This window comes from Triplophysa dalaica, chromosome 5, assembly GCF_015846415.1.
Source record: "Triplophysa dalaica isolate WHDGS20190420 chromosome 5, ASM1584641v1, whole genome shotgun sequence".
Taxonomy (NCBI): Eukaryota; Metazoa; Chordata; class Actinopteri; order Cypriniformes; family Nemacheilidae; genus Triplophysa; species Triplophysa dalaica.
In genome coordinates, this window is record NC_079546.1 from 28,170,285 (window position 1) to 28,189,106 (window position 18,822).

The following is an 18,822-nucleotide window of genomic DNA, read 5'->3' on the forward strand; positions in this document are numbered from 1 at the left end:
CTATAATAAATGTGACATGAGATGAAACTGAACATGTTTGTCAGAATGTCAGTGAGAGTAATGAAATGAAATGTGATGAAATAAATGTGATGTATAGTTTACCTGTGAATAGTGAAGAGAGAAGATCAGTCCAGCAGACATATATCACTCTTCTCAGTCATGTGTGTTTCTCTTACTGAGTCTCTTCTCATCATCTACTTATATTTCTTCATAAGAACATTTGTAACTCTTCCTGTGTTTCTCATTTCCTCTTTTCTCATCGACTGAGTCATGACACAATAACGGCCTACACAATTCTGTACTTTAGTAATATTTGTAAAATACTTCTGTTGTCTTAAAATAATTGGACACAGGGATCAGTTATGACTTTTGTTGTCAGAGACCTTTAACAGGGTTAACTTGAAAAAGGTTTTCTCCAACTTCATTCAACCAAGCAGAGATGATCACTTCTCCATTCTTCTTCTGTCTGCATGCAAACAAATGCAGAACATGAGTGAGGTCATCTCCACACTTCTTCAAAACCACAGATCCACAGATTACCCATGATGCAGCAGACACAGACATTAATGAACACACTAACTCTGTCACAGATTATATCAATATGTCCACTGATAATATCATCAGAAAAAATCCTTGGATGTTGAATGCATGAAGAACGGTTTACACTAATCACAGACCACATGGGGAAACATAATTATGAAAACCCTGTGACATGGGTCATTCTTGAGCCAGGGGCGATTCTAGGATTTTTTCAACTGGGGGGCACATGAGGGGCCACAATTAATATAGAGGGGCCATTCTTATGTTGTGTATTTATGTAGAACTGTAGATATCCAAATCATTTCAAGTTCAGTAAGCTTTAAAATCAGCAATAAACAGTGATACCCTATTATCTTTTGATAGCAGTTATTCACTGCTCTAAATCAAACAATAAAATACAATTTATATTAACTTATCACTTTACAAAAGTGAAAGAAAAACTGTAATAAATAAAATAATCCAATGTCTGGAAGAAGCTTAGGAAATGGGAATCAATTATCAGAGGCACTTTCTATGGGGGTAAAATTGTTGCATATTACCAAATAAATAAATTAAGATTCACAAACAAATGTAAAGAGATTCACAAAAGTATATCAAATTCACAAATAAATAGATTAAGCGATTTACAAATGCACAGAAAGCAATTCACAAATAAATGCCAGGCAGAGTTGTGTTTGTAAAATAATAAAACATTTGTAAAAAAAAATGTTATTTGCAAATCTCATTTTATTTATTTGTGAGTTTATATTTTTTTGGGAAACTCTTTACATTTATTTGTGGATCTTAATCTATTTATTTGTGAATTTGATATACTTTTGTGAATCTCTTTACATTTGTTTTTGAATCTTAATCTATTTATTTGGTAATATGCAACAATTCTACCCCCAAACTTTCTGTTTCAAAGGCACATGAGACACACAGTTAGCAACAGTTCCTTAATGCAATTATGTATTGGGCTATTTTACATGTAAAATAAAAAAGACATACCATCAGGTCCAGTAAGAGCAGTATCAGAAGTAAGTGGAAGCTCAGATTACACTTCTGAAGGTGGGTGACAAGTATCCATCTCTTTCACATCACTTTCACTCTCATCTGTTTCATCCCTAGAGACAGCTATAACACAAAGGCATATTAGTAAAATACAAGGATTTTAACTACATAACTGTATGCATTCATACAATAATAATCAGGAGTGCATTTTATTCTGTATGATACTGAAATTACCAATATACTAAAGTACCAATATATCAATATAGGGACTTCTGTTATATAAATAAATGCGTAGCCCTGAATACAGCCTACCAAAGTCATGTCACTGTTAGTGATGGGAAGTTCGGATCATTTTATTGACTCGGACCTTTGAGTCCCGTTCATCAAATGAACGAATCTTTTTTCGAGTCATATCGTTCCTTTCGTTCATTTAAGCAAAGTATAATTAAATGTTACATGTCACTTTGCTTAACAAATCTACTACTTATTCAAACGTTATTTAATATCACATAACAACAAATACAAAACTATAATGCTACAATAAACAGAAAAGATGAATTACTTGTATACATGGGTATTTAGTCTATGAGTAGCTCACCTCACCTCTTATCTTGATTAATTTGTCATTTCACTGTCTTTTTCTATCAATAGACAAACACTAGGACTAGGCTATTCACCCGTTTGTTAGGAAGGTTGTAAATTAGCTAATTTCTCTGTCCAAAGATGTCACGTCACATTACAAAAGACCGAACGACTCGAACCCGAAGACTCGGGAGGTGAACAAATCAATTCTCTTTCCGGCTCTGATTGCATTTGTTAAACGTCGGAGCGTGTTGCGCAATGCGCATGCGCGACTGAACGAATCACTTTCCAAGACGACCCGTTCTTCCCGAGTCACATTTAAGATTCGTTCGAATCGTTCACGAACGACCCATCACTAGTCACTGTCCACTTTCTAGCTTGTCTACTAACCTGGGTGTACAGGGCTGTTCTGATTTATGCTCAAATCTTCCTGAACCAAGAGGTCTCCTGTTGAGCAGGCAGGCTCTGAACTCACTGTGTGTAACGTTAAACCATCACGCGGACTCTCCCTCACTGGCTGGCATGGCTTTTTCTTTGCAGAAAAATACTGAATATCTCCCTGCCTTTTCGTCCTGTTACACTGCCTGAGATAACAGAGGTAAAAAGGAGGAAATTACTATTTGTTTAAATGCTATGGTTTTATTGGCGGATGACAAAAACTTTACCTTTTATCACAACCAGCCCAGCTGGAAAATTATAAACTAAAAACAGGTAAAATGTTTAAACCCCCAAAAAACAAGTCATTATCAAGGCATGCGGTTCGAGACTTTAGAATATTCGTTCTCAAGACTCGAAGTCAATGTCATGTAACTTAATTTTCTTTATTTAGAGTGTAGTAACGTAACTCAAGACCTCCACCTCTGAAGTTAACGTAACGTTAGCTTTTAAAGTGTTGAGCGTTAGCCTAGATAAACATCATACGATTTGTTCCGGCACCTCGCTTGCAATATCACTTGCTTATCGGCTGGAAAAAAATCATAACGCAGGAAAACCCTGTTACATTCAGCCTCAGGAGCATAGTAACGTTAAATGTAATTATTAGCATTATGTTGGTCTGCTCTCAGAGAATACATCGAGCCTGGTCGTCCTAACACTGAAAGACGGTAACGTTACCAAACTCTAGCACTGCAACAACTCGCTAATCGAAAGAAAATAAACTGTATAAAATAGATCAACTTATTTTCCGTTGGAAAACAGTTTGCTATTCTTGGTCCTCGTGAGAAGCATCGCGACGCGGAATCATAAATTATTCTACTACAAGCTGAAAGATTATGATTTGAATTTTTGAGTGACAGACAAGTAGAAGGGTGGGGGCACACTGGGGGGCCAATCAGTTTTCAAGAGGGGCCAGTGCCCCCATGGCCCCTCCCCTGTCTACGCCACTGTCTTGAGCTGAACACATTCAATGCACGGTTTGAGGATAGAAACAGCACCTAGGGCAGGTGTGACCAACTCTGTTCCTGGAGAACTTCCGTCCTTCTGAATCTGTGAGGCTTTTTCAACAAACTGCATGGTTTAATAGAAGCTTTTGACACAGTGCTCTACTTCGCTATCTGGTGGTCAATAAAATCCCTACAGCGACTGTCTCACTCAGATGTGTTGTTATTATAAGCTTTATTTGTGTATTTAATATATAATTTAATAATATATAGCATTAGAATATTGCAGCTTGTGTGTTTGCAGGGAATTTGCACAATACAATTATAATGAAGACTATTTTTTTTTAATTTTTACTTGCTGTAAACATTTGTCGTTTCACTTTCTAAGTATTATATTTAATAAACCAATAAATTATGCCTGTGTTTTATTCATTGCACCCTTTTTGTGTGTTCCTCACTCACTGGTTCTCTGTTGTTTGAGTGTTATTGCTCAGAGCGTTTAGATGTTTGGAGTGACGAAGCATTGAAGATGTATAATTAGAATAAGACAAAGTTTGTTTGCATATCTCACGTGACACTTTATTAGGAGTGTTGAGACTGTTCCCACACTTGAGAACGGGGTCTCTTGTGCATTCTCATTTTAAAGATCAAACACGCTTCTAACCACACGTGTAAGCGGCAGAGAACCGAGGACGCCGTTTATTAGCAGGAAACCAGTTTGTGATGAGGAAACACTTTTATACTTTTTGGGAACAGTGTTACACTTACTTACACATACTGCAATTTATTTTTTGACAACATGTCATTGTTTTCAGTAGTGGCCTAAATATAGCAATACATTACGTAAAATTGACATTACAATGGTTGTAACATTTTTGATTTAAAAACAAATATAAACATTGTTAATGAATAAGAATATAAGTTATTTGTGATGAAACATTATCTGTTATTTGATTATTTATTTATTGAGTACATGTTTGTCATTTTCCAGTTTTCCCTCTAATTTTCTGGTTTATTTTGTGACTGGACGGCAGTTTGTCTACACAAACATCTTTGTGTTTATAATGTGTTAGATGTATGATGACAGACAGTTGCTAGTCTTCCTTTGAATTTCCACTTTTAGAATTTAATCTTCTTTGTACTGCAAGTTTGCAGTAAACAGCGGCCTCTGCTGTTCAAAACATATATTGCGATTCATATACAACCAGCTTGTCTCCTCACATTTAATAATCGATTTTCAACCGGCTCGCAGTGAATCGATCTATCTCTGCTCCAAAGTACAAAGTATAATTTCCGAAATTTCGATTTTAATCATTTAATTTGAACAAAATAAGTACGTACTGCAGTTACTGGAGACTACAACAGTAATCAATTTGTTAATTATCAGTTGTTTTGAATGTTTAATGAAAATATTGTATGCATTTACCTCAAAGTATGTTGTAATATCAAGAGGATTAATAAGAATTATGATTTTTGCAATAATGTTGCAGCCTATGGGTATTTAAATATAGCAAGCTATTCATTCATGAAACTACTGAAATTAAATGCATATGTTTTCCCTACATTTATATTAAAAAACGTCTTCAGATACCAGTCGGGTTCCGGATTTAAAGTTTTTACATGTGGTTTCACAGATGAAACATGTGATGATCATGTGTCATGATCTACATGAAATAAACAATAGATAATGCAAGAAACAACAGAATATAAATACTTTAACAAGACTCTTTGAGAATTTTCAGTGTGATATAAGAAATGCGCCACAGCGACCGAGAAAAAATATAAATGTTGTCGATTTCCCATCTACTGGCTCATTAGGCAAAGTGTTTGCTCATCAGTTTTAGAACACAAGTTTGTAATTTAACAATGTTTACTATGTATTGTGTTCATGGCTCTTAAAAATTATTACAAAAATGTTACTGATCTTGCAGGGACAATACTGTAAAGGTCTGCTCATAGCATGCTTTTGTCTTTGACAGACGCAGCTTGGACAGGTACTTTCATTTTATGTTTTGTATGATATCTTATTAAACATATCTCGCTAGTTAAACACAAACAGTTTATTTTATTTGATTTATGAATTTCAGTCTCTTTCCCTCTTCACTCTGAAAGTGAGGATTCAAGTTGAGGTGTTGCTTGTTTCTTCTTTTTTGTTGTTCATAATGTTTGTATTCAGTTATTTCAATTCCAAATGTATGCCGTATATCAGCTGTATTAGTTCTTTCTGTTATCAAATGATCATCCTTATTTTCATAGTTTTCTAATATTCATATTTACCTAATTTGATTATCTTATTAACCTACCTGAATAAATACAGTTTATTTATAAAGGAGATGTTCGATCATATTGTATTATACATTCACTCATTGTTAGCCTATTGTGTTCAAAATATTGATCAATTGCTTAATCAAATTAATAAAACATTTATGTTTCTTTACCAATGACTTCTCAATGTTCTTATCGGTCCCAAAAGAATTGTTATATCTTGAATATTTACGGCACTTCACAGTGAAACCATAAAAGACTTAGACATAGCACCACAGTGACAAACACGCAGTCTACATTCAAGGCACATCCAAAAGGATGCTTCAGAGGTTTGGGTGAATGAAAGGTCCAAAACGCACCACATAAGATGTGAAAATAAGGTTATTAAACGTTTAAAAAAAACACATAATGTGGCTCAATGCAGCAACAAACTGAGAACATAAAACTTTTCTGTTATCATGTTTATGTTTGATATCAGTGATTAACAAACTGTAATAAATTTAGTTTTAGTTTATGTAATTTGGGTTTCCGTGGTTGTTGTTTTGGTACGTTAAGTGATCCTTGTAATGAATTTTGGGAAACGCTTAGTGCCAGATTTTTACTTTATCTGTTAATATGCTACATATTGTATTTTAATGTCATCCACCAGTGTTTTAGGGCACTTTTTTAAAAGTATTGATTTAGACACCTATAGGCACCGGCACCATTTGAAAAGTATCGATTTGGCACCGGTATCGAAAAAGAAAAACGATACCCAACACTAAGCATAACAAACACAATTTCACAAAATGAGCTGTAAAGAGAGGCTGCAATCATATGAACCGCTGTCTTTATGTGAAGATGATGTTAAATTCCACGACACACCTGAATCCGCCATGATAATTACACAATGAATGAACAAACGCTTCCATCCATCCATTGTAACAAGAAAAGTGACATCTAGTGGATAGAAGTACCATTAACATTTAGGTGAATTAATGTTCACTGCTTGCGGAAATATGAAATAAATAAAATAGATATCGAATCCACCGCATTTAAGAAAACAATTAATAAATATTTAAAAAAATGCCTAGGCCTACTTGTAATGTTCATATAACCAAAGAGCTTGACAAAAACATACATTACTTTTTTATTTGAATTGAATTTGAATTGAATGTCAGTGTTACCTAAATATTTTTTAAACATATGTTGGATAGCTGTGATATAAAGACGGATTATCTTGAAACCTTACACACTGCATTATAATATGTTTATTAAATCTTTGGTCCAATTATTACATGTGACCACAACTAAAGGATTAAATTCACTTCACAATAAAATAGTTGTATACTTAAAAGGAAAAGTACACTTGTAAGACACAGTCAGGTATTTATAAGTTCCATAACAAGGATCCCTGAAAGCTGCATTCTCCGCAACAATGGAACAACTCGTCTTTCCATCACATCTGTGTCAATAAATACAAAGAACATCAAAAACATATTAATTGATTACGTCACTTTCATATCTCATATCTCTTCAGAGACATTTACTGCTCTTACCTAACGGCCACCACACTTAGAGACGTACTCTGAGTGCAGCAAACATTTGAGAGCTGGTAAGAAGGTCTTCCAGTAGAGCAGGTCTGTCTGTCTGTACGCCCATAATTGGCTGAAAGGACTTTTATAGTTCCCTGGTCTGTTGATAAAATGAAACATTACCCACAAGTGTGTTTTATGATTTCTTAATGTGTTATTTGTTCTTAAAATCATTGTACAACATGCAAATGCATTGTTTAAATGAAACCCAGAGAACTCACAACAGTTGAGGAACGCAGTTTGTGATTCACAGGTAACTACAACCTTTGGTACACCTAAAGATGGAGACGAGAAGCAAATGAGAAGTTATGTTACAGTGTTACATTAACTGCTCCTCTAGTTTCTCTGTAAAACTTGAATTCATTCAATATTGTTCTCCGACTATTTTGTCACAAGCCATTTTATTTCTATGATCAGAGCCCTGCTCGACTTTCACCTCTTCCATGGACACACACAGGCAGGATTGACGGTCATCAAAGGCAGTGGAGGAAACATCTATGTTGCCTTGAAAAATCCATCAGATAAAGGTATTGCGGGAGACAGGAAGTGGAGCAGCTTTGGATTCAGAAGCACCCTGATGCCTTCTGACCTTGTAATGCAGCTTTCGAAGGAAGCATTTTACTGCTTTTGGACAGAGCCTATCTCTCAGCACAGAGCAATTAGCTCAAAGACCCTAACACTGTTTAGCAACCAGATGGTTTACCTTACTAACCAGCTATACATCCTAGCCTAGCAACGCCCTGTTAACAGCCAAAATAAACACCCTACAATTACCTAGCTACCAGCTTAGAGAGCCTCACAATGCCTAGCGACCACATGGAAAGCCCTAGTAACCATTTCAACACCCTAGAAATCAGCATATAGAGCCTAGAGTTAAGCAATGCCTAGCAACCACATGGAGCACCATGATAACCACTACAACACCCTAGCAACACCTATGCACAAGCCAGACTACTTTACTAACAAGCAGGCACACCTTGGCAGCATCTACTAATTGCATGATAGACTCTAACAAAACCTAGCAACTAAAGGGAACACCTCAACTACACATGCCTAATTCTTATTTCCATCCCAATAAACCCTGTTAACATCATGCTAACTTGTGCTAACTTAAATTGATAGCATTTCAGTATTGTTACTGGACGAAGGCTGATTTTGTCTGTATGTGTCTGTGCTTTTGAGGGGATTGTTTTTATGTTTGTAATACTGTGTGTCTGTAAATCTTTCAGAAATATATCATTGTCACAGGATTGATGACTGTGTGAAGTCTGGATGAGATCAGTGACTCCAGCTGTTAGATGATGCTTCTCTTCATCAAGAATACCCAACATCACGCAGTTACACAGGTGATTTTTGTGAGGTCTAGGGATCATTTAGGTGCAAAACTCACGTGTTTGTGGTGGTGGAGGTGCAACACACTTGTAAGACACAGTCAAGTATTTATAAGTTCCATAACAAGGATCCCTGAAAGCTGCATTCTCCGCAACAATGGAACAACTCGTCTTTCCATCACATCTGTGTCAATAAATACAAAGAACAGCAAAAACATAATAATTGATTACGTCACTTTCATATCTCATATCTCTTCAGAGACATTTACTGCTCTTACCTAACGGCCACCACACTTAGAGACGTACTCTGAGTGCAGCAAACATTTGAGAGCTGGTAAGAAGGTCTTCCAGTAGAGCAGGTCTGTCTGTCTGTACGCCCATAATTGGCTGAAAGGACTTTTATAGTTCCCTGGTCTGTTGAAAAAATGTAACATTATCCACAAGTGTGTTTTATGTTTTCTTAATGTGTTATATGCAGGGATGCACATAAGTATTGCGCAGGTACGCGACCAAAATTGAAAATGCGCTCTGTAAATAAGTTTAGTCCTCTCATTTGAGTAGTGACATGGTTGAAACCTTTTAATGCACAATCACTGTTTCAGACCAACTAAATGTGATACTGGATAAGATTTCCGTTTGAACTGAATGCTGCTAAAACTACTGATATCTGGTTTGTTCAGGGTGTACATGATGCAAAACAGAGTTTTAGGAGTAGTTTTAGTAGTTTTAGTAGTATTTCCATTTGGTTATATGGTCTTAAAATCATTGTACAACATGCAAATGCATTGTTTAAAGGAAACACAGAGAACTCACAACAGTTGAGGAAGGCAGTTTGGGATTCACAGGTAACTACACTCCTTGATGGTGCACCTAAAGATGGAGACAAGTAGCATATTAGGAGTAGTGATGTTACAGTGTTACATTAGCTGCACCTCTAATTTCTCTGTTAAAAAAAAAATCAAAGCAACAAGTTGGCACAAGCCAGACTACCAAACAGACAGGTGAACCCTGAACACAAAATCACAACCACGATCGGGTCGTAATGCAATAGGTTGCAAGTGAAGTCATGTCACTGAGCAAAGTGCCTTTGGATGGCAAGCAGAGATATTCTACATAATAATTTACTATTACAAACTCATAATGCATGTGTTTTGCATCATTTATGTTTGATCAGATCCATCAAATCATAAAACCACAAGGCAGTGGATTTGGGCAAATGGTTTTAGGCAAGCAGTGATTTTAGGCAAATGATGTGTTCATGTCATGTACCTCATATTACTTAGAAAATCTTTGAAGGAGGCTAAAAGTCCAATTTGTTGAGCAACAGCCAAGAAACCTTAAAGAATTACAGAGGAGTGGACTAAAATGTCTCCTGACACCTGGTGACCAACTGACCAAATGTTTTACATCTGTGCTTGCCAACAAGGGTTTCTCCACAAGTACGAAGTTACAGTATGTTTTGCTTGGGCATCAAATACTTATTTCACTGACTGAAATGCAAATCAATGTATAACCTCTTCATACATGTGACCCCTGATTCTTCTATCAGTTAAATTAAACCTGCCATAAAATTATTGACACTTCATTTCTTTGTAAGCAGCCAAACTTACAAAATCAGCAGCGAATTTCACTCAATGTATCTCTGTCTCTTAACTGTTTATTATTGTTGTATTCAGATGATGTTTTGTTAAGTAAAGGTTGGCTGTCACTCACCATTGTAGTGGATTAATCTCAGACCAATGCATTCAGATATTGAACAGAGAGCTATAAGAGAGAGTTTGAGTCTTTATCAAAACACACAGAATAAATGTTCATGACATTATAAAACAGACATAAAAGCAGAAACACAAACTCACCAATGACAAGAAGACTGAAATATAGAGTCTGAGACATTTCTGAGGAAGAAACATGTTGAAAATCTCAAATGATAAATTCAATTGTCGTTTTTACTACTATACCTCCCCTTGGCACACTGATGTCAGTTAAACTTTAAGAAAACGACGGTTACAGTCAAAACTGTTAAAGATAATTTTATTCGTTTTTTTATGTATATTTATGTTATGGTTTATGCTTTTGCTTTATATTTAATATTAGTAAAAAATGACATTGAAAAAGTTTTTTCAATTAAAAGTAACCTGATATTTATTACAGACAAATATGTTTTTCTAAGCTTTTTATCCCATGCAAGGTTCTAATCTTTGCCCAAAAATGTTAAATTGTTTAATTTAGCAGACGTATTATACACACAATAATTTCATTCAGGATACATTTGTTTAGTTGGGTCAACACAACACACATAATTAAATTAATTTACTTTCATGTGTACAACTTCATTTTATTTGTCAAAGAAAAATCAAATAACATTCAGCTTATTTAAATGCTCAAAGTTATTATGAAGGAACTACACATGCCACTAAACCTTAGCTATATCATACTCGAGAGCAGCAAACGTGTTGTTCAACTTCAAAAGCTTTCAATCGTTTTATAATATCTGTTAAAATCTTTTCTATTTTAATTTACATTAAATAATGATCTGTTAATCGTAAGGTTGTGTTTAATAAGTTTATTAGTAAATATTCACAAACACATTAACTTATGTTTCTGGCTATTAGAATATATGGTAACTTATGATTTGTTAAGCATTATATAATGTTTGTAAATTATTTATTAATGAAAGTTATCATAAAGTGTTCCCTTAAGTTATAATGAGTCTGTTATATAAACAGTTACAAACAGTTTCAATTTTTTTGTCCAAAGATTTTCCAGTGTGAGCTAATTCTAATTTAGACACCATTAAAATGATGTCATATCAAAATAATCATTTTAATAGGAATTAAGTAAATTGTTCTTACTTTTCAGCAGTTGTGAGTTGTGTGTTCCTCTCTTGAATCTGCTTCAGTATTTCTTGCGGTTTTTATGCCTTTGAGCACATCCCATCATTTGTACCTCCCATTAAAAAAAAATCATGTCTTCATATTTGATTTCCTTGTTACTTGTGTATTTTTCTACCCACTACTATTTCACTGTTACAACAAACAGAACTCAAATTTCAGGAAATGATGTGTGCATTCTCCTATTTAAAAAATTGACACGTGCAAGCCAATGTGTGTCAAGTAAATATTCTGTATAACCTTTGTTTAATAAACGTTAGGGCTGTCAATAGATCACTTTTTACCATTAATCTTCAAACTGAACATATCTTGATTATTTTGTCATCATTTACTATATGCACACTGCAAAAATTTAACAGTTGGATCAATTAAAAAAAGGCCTTCAATTGGTAACACTTTTAAATTACGTTGATCCAATTTAAATGTCCTATGAGAACAGTTACCATCATGGTGATCAATGTTTCCTTGAGTTGGGCTCTTGACCCTTGACTTTTATATACAAATGTGTTTTTCACTGTGTGTTTAAAGTACAATTGTAACTTTAAAATCTGTGTGTTTTTAAAGTAGAACTGTTATTGTAAGGCAAATGAGAATTTTATCGACTGATGTTGGTTATTTAAATGTCCATCATCCTGTTCAATGCACTGATCTCATCTAGATTGCATGCTGTGCTGCTGAAAGAACAAAATAGTGGAAGGGAATTTACTTGCATATTGACGTCTACAATGGTTTCTGAAAACTGGACACAGATTTAATATTAAATCTCAGAAGAGTTTAGATGCACACAGACATCAAGAATCAGTGTATGAATCTCAACAATGGTGACAAAACTCATTCTTGACTCCCAGCATGCATGCATGATCAGCCTGGCTATGGTTAGTAATATAACAATTTATATTATATTTAATCATCCATTTATAAAAAAAGGTTTAATGGTCATCATAAGGGTTTTTGAACCGCTCTTAGTCTGACCCGTCACCTAGGACCTGTTTGCCTTGGGAGACCCTAACAGGGGCATATAGCCCCTGACAACATAGCGGGTACTCAAACCCCTCCACCACGGTAAGGTGTCAGTTCAAGTTTTTGAGCCGCTGCTCCACCACATCAAGAGGGGTCAGCTGAGGTGGTTCGGGCATCTTTTCCGGATGCCCCCTGGACATCTTCCCGGGAAGGTGTTCCGGGCATGTCCCACCGGGAGGAGACCCCGGGGAAACCTAGGACATGCTGGAGGGACTATGTCTCCCGGCTGGCCTGGGAACGCCTCGTTGTCTCAATGGATAACATTTGTTTTTTTTTGTTCATGACTTTTGTTGCATTTGTTAAACCATGCAATTCACGCTTGTTTTACAGTACAGAGATTATTGATCTGCTCTAACATGTTCAATAACATCTTTTTTGTTGAACTGTAAAAACTTTCTTTCCTGTTTTGAGTCTATACACTGACACTTGACATAGAGTGACTACAGTACTGTACAGTAGACTATCCAGTGCATCACCATTATGACCATTTTGCTGGTACCTCGAGGCATTCCAAAGGCACAACATTGTGCACGACATTAAGAGGCATTTCTAGTGCATTGTGACTTCAGGTGAATCACATAGTTACTGAACAACCAACAGTATTTTGGTGAACTTTTGTTTTTCACAAATGTGTGACAAGCCAATTAAGACCTTGTGAGAAAGAATCATATCTGGGCATCATTAAAAGTAATGAGGAATAAAATCCCATTGATGACAACATTGATTATAAGCAGACCTACATGTTTATACATGAATGTAGAACAATACCTGGTCTTGGCTTAGGACAATTTTGATTCACTTTTTTGATCCACTTCAAACGTTGACTAGTGTAGTTTGTTGTGTATTAAAGTGAACTTTTATAGTCTGTTGAGCTGGCATAAATGTACCTCTGGTGGAGTAATGACGTTTCAGTTCTAGTGATTCCCAATTGCTAAGTTGCTCGCCTATAACAACCAGTCTCAGGCAATAAATTAATGTTTTTAGGAATTGGAATATGAATATTCGGTATCACTTCAGTATAGTACGCCATATGAGGATATGTCGGTTTGCTGTGATAGAATCGACATCACTTTACAGTCAGGGAGAATTCTGAATAATGTTTAAATACTGTTTAGATTTTTAGATTGTCATGTAACATAAACCACCTCACATAGTATAAGTTTGTGACATACTTAACATTTTGATGATCTTGTAAACATTGTACGGAGCCATGGAAAATTTGTGAACAAGCTAAAGTTTCTTGTGTGCATAATGCACTTATCATGTTAATTGTCACTTATAAGAGCAATGTTCCAGATTTAAAGACATTACGCATTTGTGCATTCACTCAGAAAACAGCATGCTCAGTTTTTAAACAAATAATGTGTTTGTCATGTACTCTCACTAATTCAAAACAATGTGTTTTTTATATGAGACATTGTTTCTCATTCAATGATCATTCTCTTCAGTTTTGCTGTTTGAAGCACCGGCTCACACAGCCATGAACTTTTAGCTGGAAAGGGGGCGGAGACCAGCAGCTCATTTGCATTTAAAGAGACACTCACCAAAACAGCCTGTTTTCCCTCCAGGCAAAAATAGACGTGTAGGCCACAGTATAATAGAAGATCAGTGCTGTATTTTGAGCTGAAACTTCACAGACACATTCTGAGGACTCCTAAGATTTATGTTACATGTTATAAAAGGGCTACATAAGACGCCATTTAAGTCTCTTCCTGTTCGGGGAAAAAATACAGCATCAATTTGCCTAGTTTGTCATGACAACATGCCATTTTTAAGCTTATAGTTTGGTGTTGTGTGCATAAATGACTTTTGTAGTATGTGTGACAGAGATTGATAGTGTGTGTGTGAATGAGTTTGGTAGTGTGTGTGAAAGCTTTGATAGAGTGTAAGAGATAATATAGTTAGTAGTGAATGAGAGTTTGGTACCGTGCATAAAAAGCTTTGATAGTGTGTGAGTGACAATAGTGTATGAGAGAGAGTTTGATAGTTTGTGTGACAGTAAAGCTCTATTCACATGGGATTAGTATTATCTGGGGACCTTGTGTGATTTAGAAATGACCTCCTAACATCTGAATTACATGTGGTGCATTCGCACAGATAAGTGAAGCATGTGATTTTACTTACATTTACAGATTTATTTTCCAGATATGATGGCAAGGCTTTGCGTAAAGTTTGTATGGTGTATAATGATTGTAATACACTTCATAAAATGGAAGGAAGGAGGCGGGAACCGGAAGACATTTCATACATTTAATAAATTAATATAACAGCCGGCGGCCCCTCACGGACGACCGCCGGCGAACAAAACATGAACATAAATATAAATACAAACATAACATAAGTTCGGGCCCGGTCCTCTCTCCTCGACGGTCCGGTCGCTCGTTCCTTTTATATGCTCCCATCTCCTACGTGATTCGAGGCCGGTGTGCGCACAGCTGGCGCTAATTCACAATTACTCACCGGACTCGAACCACGGTCTCGCCCCGCCTGCTCTACTACAATGATATTTGACCGTACCAGTCAAGATTTGAGATCCACGAACCGGACAGAAGATCACCGAACACGATCACAGGTATCAAATGTTACAGGAGTTTCCATGAGAAATAACAAAACGGAAGACTCCGGGCCAAAACGACAGTGTTGGCAGGTATGGATATGATCCAGCACCCAAAATAATATCAAAACACTTGACAACAGCCTCTATTATTCACAAACGTTGGATAACAGGAAGAAAAGGATATATGAGGCGCCAAATCACAGAAATGTCGATTCACACAGGACTAATATTATCACAGGACTTCGGTGTTCATCAAAAGATGGTTGGTCATTTGCAGGGGGAATTTTTACTTTACAGAATACAGACCTGGCCGATTCAAATCGGATTAAGATCACAGACAACCTCTGCAACTATTACAAATGACTAGAGGTCCCCAGGTAATACTAATCCCGTGCGAATAGGGCTTACGTTTGCAATACGTCTTGAATGGAAACAGAGAAATTGTATTAATTTTAAAATACACCAATCTTACCTGTATTGTATCAATTCAATAAATATAGAATTGTTGTATATATAAAAAAATTCCTTAGCAGTCGCTGAACCCTCTAACAATGTCGTTGAGGGCCCTGTACTTGTGAGATATCGGATAATGTTAAATATCAGGATCATTTTCTATAACCTTTACCTAATAATTAAATACAACACTTTTACTTTAATTTAAACCTGTACAAACTGAATAAAAATAGTGGCCTGTGCTTGTACCAAAACACGCATGTGTCTGAGAGTGCATTTGTCCTAGTAACATTGCGCGGCTGAGAGTGCATCGTCTGCAGCCAAGCTTTATTGTAGAGATCTAATCCCATCCGAATTGGTACGTAAAATCAGAGTAGTTGTGTGAAAACAGATGTTGTTTTGAAAACTAGTCCCGTCTGAATAGGGCTAAAAACAAAAAAATACAAACTAGATTTAAATACTTTGCAACTTTGTTGAAAAGGTGTGATAATGAAACAATGTTTATAAATGAATTATACATTATTACTAGTTGTGTTTCGGAGAAAAGGGGCAATGATCTCCAAACCTTATGTGCACAGTTTAGCTGTCAACGCTCTGTCAACAACCTGAAAAGATATCTACGATCTCAGGAAGTTTCTAAAAGCGATTTCCATATTGATTTTCATCCATAATAATAAATAATTAAAGGCAAATAGGCCTAACTACATAATGTAAATGTTTATGTTGTACTGTACTTCAACAACACAAGATCTGATGAAAATGGTTTGATTGAACTGTTTGTATAGCAAGTGATGATGTGTAATATGGTATTATATGGTATTCTGAAATGTATCAAATTTGGACTTTTGTTCATTACAACAAGAAGGTCCTAAGCTGTTCAGTCTGTTATCACTACATTTTTCAATCATAGCAGTGGGAACACATTCTGATAGTTGAGAATGTTGTTGTCAGATAATGTGAATATTCTTGTTGGGCAATCTGTGATGAATATAAACACTTTGAGCTCACAGAAAACTCATGATGTGCTCACAATTTCATTAATGTTTTCTGTTTTATTCTCCTGGGTTTTTCCTTTATTAATACCCAAGTGTTCTTATTGAAACACTGTTTTAAGCACTTAATAGGAGAGCACTTAAATATTTAAATTTTAAAATGAATTTTTATAACATTTTATAACATTTTTAAAACCAAAATATGTAATAGAATATGTAGTAAAGAATAACTAAATGGTTCAAAGTATGTCATCACTTTTATCAACCATTAGTTAAATACAGAGTTTAAGAGTTTCAGGAGAGAAGTTTTCTGTTAAATCCTGTTTTAACAAGAAACAGAAAGTACACAAAGGAGAAGAGGAAACATCAAATAATAATGTCAATATTTATTTGGTCTATATACTAAGTCTTTGTGGTGTGTTGTTTCTAAACACATGTATAATATTGTCCAGTAGTTGATGCTCTATTGTAGGCACTTCATTTATATTCCTTGTCGGTGCAACTATAGCGTCACTACACTCACGATGAATTCGATTCCAGTCTCGACATCCCTTTGCCTGTCCTGCTTCCCCATCTGCCCAACACTTTCCTTTCTGATCTCCACTTTCCTGTCCAAATAAATGTAAAACCACCTGAAATATAACTTTAATACATATATATATATATATATATTATCTTTTTCCTTAACCTTAGAAGTTACATTTACTCAGAAACATATTCAAGATGTACAATTCTTACCACTTCAACAATTTGATCCTACAGTGATCCCCCCATGAGCTCTCAGAATACTCATGATGTGATGTCACAATGTCAAACTAAAAGTGTAAGCTCATAACACCCTCACTGTGTGCAACAGACTTACACAACACTCATACTGTGATAACACAAAAAAGACTATTAAGGTTGGTGTGATTTAAAGGTGAAATATTCCACAATGTTGTGTTTTTGTGGTCTAATGCAACAGGTGTTTACTCTTAGTTTGTGAAAAAACGCATAATTTTTTAGGTTTTACCTTTATTTTACAAAAGAACCTGATTTTTTCAGGTTTCTATGTAGTCCAGGTCGCTGCACACTGGTGGTGGTTGAGGAGAGACTCCCCTCATTTGAATTGGAAAATAACATGTGAATGATGAATTTGCGACAGTTTTGCTTGATTATCTTAAACTTCTACAATCAATCTGGGGAACTTCATTTGAATATGTTAACTTAAAAAGCTAAAAATATCTATTTAAATTTTATATTAAAACCAAGAGTATCCAGCTGCAGGCCCACAGGCCGGAAGGGTCGGCACCGTGCTTTTATGGACACATGCATTAACAGCATGGCGGCAGGAGGGTGAGTTCTGTCCAGTTTCGTTGCTGGACTTCCAGATTGCACAACCAAACCTCTACAGAAGAGTTTTCTTCAATGAACCGAAGAGAGCACACATCACTCCTCTCTTCATTAAGTTACATTGGCTCCTGTAGTCGCTCGCATCAAATTCAAGACTCTGCTCCTGACCTACAAGACCACCACTGGTTCTGCAGCTCCATATCTCAACTCACTAATACACACTTATGTACCCGTCAGATCCTTAGCTCTGCAATCGTACAACGTCTTGTGGTGCCATCCCAAAAAAGGTAAAACTCACTGAACTCTGACCTCATCCACAGGTCCTTCCTCTCTATCTGCCATTACCTACCTTCTGTTGCTCTTTTTAACTAGCCTTGCTTGTAAAAGTAGTATTTTACACTTGTATAATAATCTGTTTTTTTATTTATATTTTTATTCTGTGTAGTGTAGTGTAAAATCGTTGTGGTATTCAATAGTTTTGATTGAAATACTCTTTTTAGAAAGTGTGTTTTAAAGGGGCTTTGCAGCGTAGCTGCTATGTCTCTCTTTATAATTGGTTATTATTTCTTGATTATATTTATTTATTTCATGTATAGCTCATTTATTTATGGTTTGTGTGTTTGTAGTACGTTACTTTTAGGAACTTAACTATTAGTTATTGTCAGTTTAGACGGAGAGATTGTGTGTTATGTAATACTGATCCTACCGGGATGCGGCAATGTTTACCACACACTTCCAAGATGATGCTGCCAGCTGAAGTCATATCAGTTTTGTGTACTATACCCTATAAAGTGACCAAAAAGCAGCTCACCACACTCCCCTCTGTTCGCCGTCTCCGGAGTGTGGCCTGGTTACAATTACTTTTTTTAAGTTGTATATGTTGCTGTTCTATCGTGCAGCAATTTAAAAAAAAAAT

The 18,822-nt window shown here is 35.7% G+C and overlaps 1 long non-coding RNA gene across 2 annotated transcripts; it reads right to left on the reverse strand.

The window, feature by feature from the left end:
- Positions 1 to 389: 389 nt before the first annotated feature.
- LOC130420312 (uncharacterized) lies at positions 390 to 2,955 on the reverse strand. Of its 2 annotated transcripts, XR_008906626.1 has the most exons (4): positions 2,778 to 2,955; positions 2,503 to 2,696; positions 1,528 to 1,653; positions 390 to 466 (listed from the first exon to the last, which is right to left on the reverse strand). It is a non-coding gene; the product is annotated as an uncharacterized LOC130420312 (long non-coding RNA). The 2 variants fall into 2 exon arrangements; XR_008906625.1 differs by having other exon boundaries at positions 2,503 to 2,955.
- Between the last annotated feature and the right edge of the window lie 15,867 nt (positions 2,956 to 18,822).